Below are 7,676 nucleotides of genomic sequence, written 5' to 3' on the forward strand. Positions count from 1 at the left end.
AATTAGGGTGATTCACTTTGGAGTCACTGGTTTGTTTCTAATTTGACCAGATCAACGGGGCTGTTAACTTTGGAAAGAGAAGAGGCCTGATACCTCTTATTACTAGTAGCATCAAAACAGGGAGGCTGTAGCTATTACCATGAGAACTAGGTAGGAAGACATGAGGTGAGGAGTACATACCCTTCCTCTCTTCCCTATGCTACTCTTTGCTGTCCCGTTAAAGCTGAGATCTCCTCTTCTACATAATCCACTGTCAACCCTGAACAAGAGTACATCGACTCTGGATGTGGTGTGTTAAGAAAATGAACACGTTTTTAAGCATGGCATACTTTTCTTGACAGCATATATTAATTGCTGATGAATAGTCATAAATTGAGAATTTTCATGTTTCGCCCAGTCGCTAAGCGGTACATTCCTTTTCAGTGATAAAAGGAAACATCATTTCTTAATGCATCCTCTATGATGTTTAGGAATGCATCCCATAGAAAAATCTTATAAATAAACCATAATGCTTCATTTTATTTTGCATAAACTTAAATTCCTTCAATGGATTCCACAACTTCTTTATAGAAAGAAAATCTTTGTTCAACAAAAGAACAAAGGATGTCATAAATTCAACATTTCAGTATACAGATTAATTCAAAATAAAAATTTTTATAGGAGCATTAAAACCATCTAGTAGCTCTTTTACATTCTAGAATAGCTTATAATAAATGCTATGCAGGAACTTATGACATCTATTTAATGATTGTCTTCACATAGAAGCTAAGGAATAGATCAGAGTTAAGGAACAGATCAAATACTTGGGAAAGCACAAATAAAATTCCTCTAAAGGCTTTTTGCTTAGCATCCTTTTTCTAGTAGTTGGACTTGGAAAGTTGTTTCTAAGTGCAATAATTTTATTTTAAGATAGAAATATATTTCAATCAATATTGATTATCATCTAATTGAAGAGAGTAAAATATTTGCACTAATGCATATTTTATGTTATATAAATTCTAGATTTTAGATTTTTAAAATTCAAATGTTATAAAATATATTTTGGCTTACTGAATAGACATTCAGTAAGATGTGTCTTCTTGGCAAAAAAAATACCAACCACTGGGGTATTCAACATATTATTAAGAAGAAATAAAAAGTAGAAGCTGACATCATGGAGGAAAGATTATCATTACTGATAAACTCTCAAGATTAATAAAGGTGATCATTTTTTTAAAAAGATTTCGTTTATTTATTTATGAGAGACACAGAGAGAGAAAGAGAGAGGCAGAGACATAGGCAGAGGCAGAGGGAGAAGCAGGCTCCATGCAGAGAGCCCGATGCAGGATTGATCCTGAGTCTCCAGGATCACACCCTGGGCTGAAGGCAGACGCTTAACCACTATCCAGCTTGGGGTGCCAGCTACCCAGGCACCCCAAGGGGATCATTTTAAAAAGGAGATGAGTGAAGTAGAGGGAAGAAGAAATAACTCAGTGATATAAAGGGAACAACTAGTTTTTATTCTTGTTTGACTTCACTCTGCTTCGTTACCCAAGCTATGTACTGTCTTTCACTGGGCTCTAAGGTCACCCTACATCTCCCCCCTCAAGCCCTTAACTTTGCTTTTATTCATTCATTCATTCATTTATAGATTTTTATTTATTCATGAGAGATGTAGAGAGACAGAGACAGAGAGGCAGAGACACAGGCAGAGGGAGAAGCAGGTTCCATGCAGAGAGCCCAATGTAGGACTCGATTCCGGGTCTCCAGGATCACGCCCTGGGCTGAAGGCGGCGCTAAATTGCTGAGCCACCCAGGCCACCCAACTTTGCTTTTAGAAATAAATATAAATAGGTATTCTTTTTAAATGAAAGAATATTATTTTATTCTTATTATATTATTTATTATGTAAAAATTAACCTAAATCAGATCATTAACTTAAATGAAAATCCAAAAGTATAAAAATTCTAGAAGAAAACAAGAAAATCTCTGTGATCTTGGGCTGGGCACAATTTGTCTGAGAGGATACAAAAAACATTAAATAGGAAAGAAAAATGTGATAAATAGGAAAGAAAAACGTGATAAATTTAAAAACTAAAAAGTTGGCAGCCCGGGTGGCTCAGCAGTTTAGTGCCGCCTTCAGCCCAGGGCCGGATCCTGGAGACCCAGGATCACGTCCCATGTCGGGCTCCCTGCATGGAGCCCGCTTCCCCCTCTGCCTGTGTCTCTGCCTGTCTCTCTCCCTCTTTGTGTGTCTGTCATGAATAGAGAAAAAATCTTAAAAAAAAAAAAAAAAACTAAAAAGTTCTGTTCTTTGAAAGACAAACATTAAGAAATGAAAAGGCTCCAACAAGAAGACCTAACAATTATGAATATTTATGCCTCTAATGTGCGAGCAACCAATATCAATCAAGTAATAACCAAAGTAAAGGGCAGCCCAGATGGCTCAGCGGTTTAGCGCCGCCTTCAGCCCAGGGCCGGATCCTGGAAACCTGGGATCAAGTCCCACCTCAGGCTCCCTGCATGGAGCCTGCTTCTCCCTCTGCCTGTATCTCTGCCTCTCTCTCTCTCTCTCTCTCTCTCTCTGTGTCTCTCATGAATAAATAAATAAAAATCTTTAAAAAAAATAACCAAAGTAAAAAGATACATAGATAATAACATATTAGTAGGAGACTTCAACACAGCACTCTCAGCAAAAGACAGATATTCTAAGCAGAACATCACCAAAGAAACAAGGGCCTTGAATGATACACTGGACCAAATGGATTTCACAGATATACACAGAACATTCCATCCTTTTTTTTTTTTTTCTAAATTTTTATTTATTTATGATAGTCACAGAGGGAGAGAGAGAGAGAGAGAGAGAGAGAGGCAGAGACACAGGCAGAGGGAGAAGCAGGCTCCATGCACCGGGAGCCTGATGTGGGATTCGATCCCGGGTCTCCAGGATCGCGCCCTGGGCCAAAGGCAGGCGCCAAACCGCTGCGCCACCCAGGGATCCCAGAACATTCCATCCTAATGCAACTGAATACACATTCTTCTCAAGTGCACATGGAATTTTCTCCAGAATAGATCACATACTGGGTCACAAATCAGGTCTCAACCAATACCTAAAGATTGGGATTGTCCTCTGCGTATTTTCAGACCACCATGCTTTGAAACTAGAATTCAAAGAGGAAATTTGGGATTGCCTCCTGCATATTTTCAGACCACAATGCTTTGAAACAAAGAAACTCAAACACTTGGAGGTTAAAGAGCATCCTACTGAAAGATGGATGGATCAAGCAGGAAATTAGAGAAGAATCAAAAAGAGTCATGGAAACTAATGAAAATGAAAATACAACTGTTCAAAATCTTTGGGATACAGCAAAAGAAGTCCTAAGAGGGAAATACACTGCAATACAAGGCTCCTCAAAAAATTGGACAAAACTCAAAATACACAAGCAAACCTTGCACCTAAAGGAACTGGAGATAGAACAGTAAATAAAGCCTAAGCCAAGCAGAAGAAGAGAGATAACAAAGATTAGAGCAGAACTCAATGAAATAGAGACCAGAAGAACTGTGGAACAGATCAATGAAACCAGGAGCTGGTTCTTTGAAAGAAATACTAAGATAGATAAACCCCTAGCCAGTCTTATTAAAAAGAAAAAAGACTCAAATTAATAAAATCATGAACAAAAGAGGAGAGATCACAGCCAATACCAAGGAAATACAAATGACTTTAAAAATGTACTATGAGCAGCTACATGCCAACAAATTAGGCAATCTGGAAGAAATGTATGCATTTCTGGAAACCTACAAATTACCAAAACTGGAACAGAAAGAAGTAGAAAACCTGAACAGGCTAATAACCAGCGAGGAAATTGAAGCAGTCACCAAAAACCTCCCAAGACACAAAAGTCCAGGGCCAGATGGCTTCCCAGGGAAATTCTACCAAACATTTAAAAAAGAAATATTACTTGTTCTACTAAAGCTGTTTCAAAGGATAGATATGGAGGGAATACTTCCAAACTCACTCTGTGATGTCAGCATTACCTTGATCCCAAAACCAGACAAAGACCCCACCAAAAAAGGAGAATTACAGACCAATATCCCTGATGAACATGGATGCAAAAATTCTCACCAAGATACTAACCAATAGGATACAACAGTACATTAAGAGGATTATTCACCACGACCAACTGGGATTTATCCCCAGGAGGCAAGGGTGGTTCAACATTCATAAAACAATCTATGTTGATAGATCACATGAATAAAAGAAAAGACAAAAACTGTATGATCCTCTCAATAGATGCAGAAAAAACATTTGACAAAATACAGCATCCATTCCTGATTAAAACTCTTCAAAGGGTAGGGATAGAGGAAAAATTCCTCAATATCATAAAAGTCATTTTGAAAAGCTCACAGTGAATATTATTCTCAATGGGGAAAAACTGAGAACCTTTCCCCCAAGGTAAGGAACACAAAAGGGATGTCCACTCTCACCATTGTTATTCAACATATTACTAGAAGTCTTAGCCTCAGCAATCAGACAACAAAAAGAAATAAAAGGCATTCAAACTGGCAAAGAAGAGGTCAAACTCTCCCTCTTCACAGATGATATGATACTGTATATAGAAAACCCAAAAGACTCCACCCAAAGCTTGCTAGAACTCCTATAGCATTTCAGCAATGTGGCAGGATACAAAATCAATGCACAGAAATCAGTAGCATTTTTACACATTAACAATGAGACTGAAGAAAGAGACATTAAGGAATCAATCTCATTTACAACTGCACCCAAATCCATAAGATATCTAGGAACAAACCTAACCAAAGAGGTAAAAGAATTATACTCTAAAAACTACAGAACACTTATGAAAGAAATCGAGGAAGATGTAAAGTGACAGAAAAACATTCCATGCTCTTGGATTAGAAAAATAAATACTGTGAAAATATCTATGCAACCCAGAGCAATTTACACATTCAGTGCAATCCCTATCAAAATACCATGGACTTTCTTCAGAGAGTTGGAACAGATCATCTTAAGATGTGTATGGAACCAGATAGCCAGAAGAATTTTGAAAAAGAAAGCCAAAGCTGGGGGCATCACAATGCTGACTTCAAGCTGTATTACAAAGCTGTGATCATCAAGGCAGTATGGTACTGGTACAAAAACAGACACATAGATCAATGGAACATAATAGAGAACCCAGAAATGGCCCCTCAACTCTCTGGTCAACTCATTTTTGACACTGCAGGAAAGAATATCCTCTGGAAAAAGGACAGTCTCTTCCATAAATGGTGTTGGGAAAATTGGACAGCCACATGCAGAAGAATGAAACTGGACCATTCTCTTACACCAGACACAAAGAAAACTCAAAATGGTTGAAACATCTAAATGTGAGACAAGAACTCATCAAAATATTAGAGGAGAACACAGGTAGCAACTTTTTTGAACTTGGGCGCACCAACTTCTTGCAAGACACATCTATGAAGGCAAGGGAAACAAAAGCAAAAAGTGAACTATTGGGACTTCATCAAAATAAAAAGTTTCTGCACAGCAAAGGAAACAATCAACAAAACTAAAAGACAACCTACAGAATGGGAGAAGACATTCACAAGTGAAATATCAGATAAAGGGTTAATAGCCAAGATTTATAAAGAACTTATCAAACTCAACACCCAAGAAACAAACAATCCAATCATGAAATGGGCAGAAGACATGAACAGACATTTCTTCAAAGAAGATATACACATGGCCAATAAGCACATGAAAAAATGTTCCACATCACTTGCCATCAGGGAAATACAAATCAAAACCACAATGAGATATCTGCTTACACTGACTGGTAAGAATGGTGAAAATTAACAAGACAGGAAACAACGAATGTTGGTGAGGATGTGGAGAAAGAGGAAATTCTTGCACTGTTGGTGGGAAGGCAAGCTGGTACAGCCACTCTGGAAAACAGTGTGGAGATTCCTCAAGAAGTTAAAAATAGAGCTACCCTACGACCCAGCAATTGCACTACTGAGTATTTACCCCAAAGATACAGATGTAGTGAAACACCGGGACACCTGCACCCCAATGTTCAGAGCAGCAATGTCCCTAATACCCAAACTTTGGAAGGAGCCATGATGTCCTTCGACAGATGAATGAATAAGGAAGATGTGGTATAGGGATGCTTGGGTGGCTCAGCGGTTGAGCACCTGCCTTCAGCCCAGGGTGTGAACCTGGAGTCCCAGGATGGAGTCCCACGTTGGGCTCCCTGCATGGGGCCTGCTTCTCTCTCTGCCTATGTCTCTGCCTCTCTCTATGTGTGTCTCTCATGAATAAATAAGTAAAATCAGCAATCAGAGGACAATCATCATATGGTTTCATTCATATGTAGAATATAAGAAATAGTGAAAGGGACTTTAAGGGAAAGGAGGGGAACTGAGTGGGGAAAATTTAGAGAGGAAGACAAACCATGAGAGACTCCTAACTCTGGGAAACAAAGGGTTGTGGGATGAGAGTGGGGGAATGGGGTGACTGGGCGATGGCCACTAAGGAGGGCACTTGATGGGATGAGCACTGGGTGTTATACTATATGTTGGCAATTTGAATTTAAAATTTTAATAAAGGGAAAAAATAAGTTAAAAAATAAAATTAAGGAAAAAGAAAGAAAAGAAAGAAAGAGAAAGAAAAAGAAAGAAAGAAAGAAAGAAAGAAAGAAAGAAAGAAAGAAAGAAAGAAAGAAAGAAAGAAAGAAAAGGCAAGCCAGAGACCGAAAGAAAATATTCACAACACACATATGTAACACAGGGCTTTACTCCTACAAAATTCAATTATAAGAAAACAAACAACCTCATAAAAAATGTGAAGTGACATAAACAGCCACTTTATAAAAAATATTTACAAGTGGTTGGGAAGCACATGAAAAGATTCTCAACACCATTAATCATCAGAGAAATACAAGTTAAAACCATAATCACATACAACATACCCACTAAAATGGCTAAAACAGATCGACAAGTAAGAGAGATGGATTGTTGGTGGGAATGCAAATGGTTTAACTGTTTTGGAAAATAGCTGGCAGTTTTTAAAAAACTTTTTAAAAAGTTAAATATACACCTATCATATTATCCAGCAATTCCACTCCTGGGTATATTTATTCAAAAGAAATGAAAACTTACATCCACACAGACTTGTGCATTAATGTTCTTGGCAATTTTATTAATGACAAAAACTGAAATGACCCACATGTCCAACAGGTGAAACGAAGTACAGCATATCTAAAAAATGCAAAACAAAACAGTAACAGAAAAAAACAAACTATTGATACATGTAATAATATGGATGAACCTCAGGATGCCTGGGTGTCTCAGTCCGTTAAACATCCAAATCTTGGTTTTGGCTCATGATCTCAGGGCAGTGAGATTGAGCCCAACATCAGGCTCCATGCTCAGCACAGTCTGCTTAAGATTCTCTCTCCCCTTATTCTCTTGCCCCTCTCCCCTTCAAATAAATAAATCAATCTTTTTTAAAAATGGATGAACCTCAAAACATTATGCCAAATACTGGGTGTTGTATGTAAGTGATGAACCACTAAATTCTATATCTAAAACTAATATTACATTGCATGTTAACCAACTGGAGTTTAAATAAAAACAAAAAAGAAAAAAAATTATGCCAAATAAAAGATGCCAGATACAAAAGAATACATATACCAGTCTTA

This window comes from Canis lupus, chromosome 36, assembly GCF_011100685.1.
Source record: "Canis lupus familiaris isolate Mischka breed German Shepherd chromosome 36, alternate assembly UU_Cfam_GSD_1.0, whole genome shotgun sequence".
In the NCBI taxonomy this organism is placed as follows: Eukaryota; Metazoa; Chordata; class Mammalia; order Carnivora; family Canidae; genus Canis; species Canis lupus.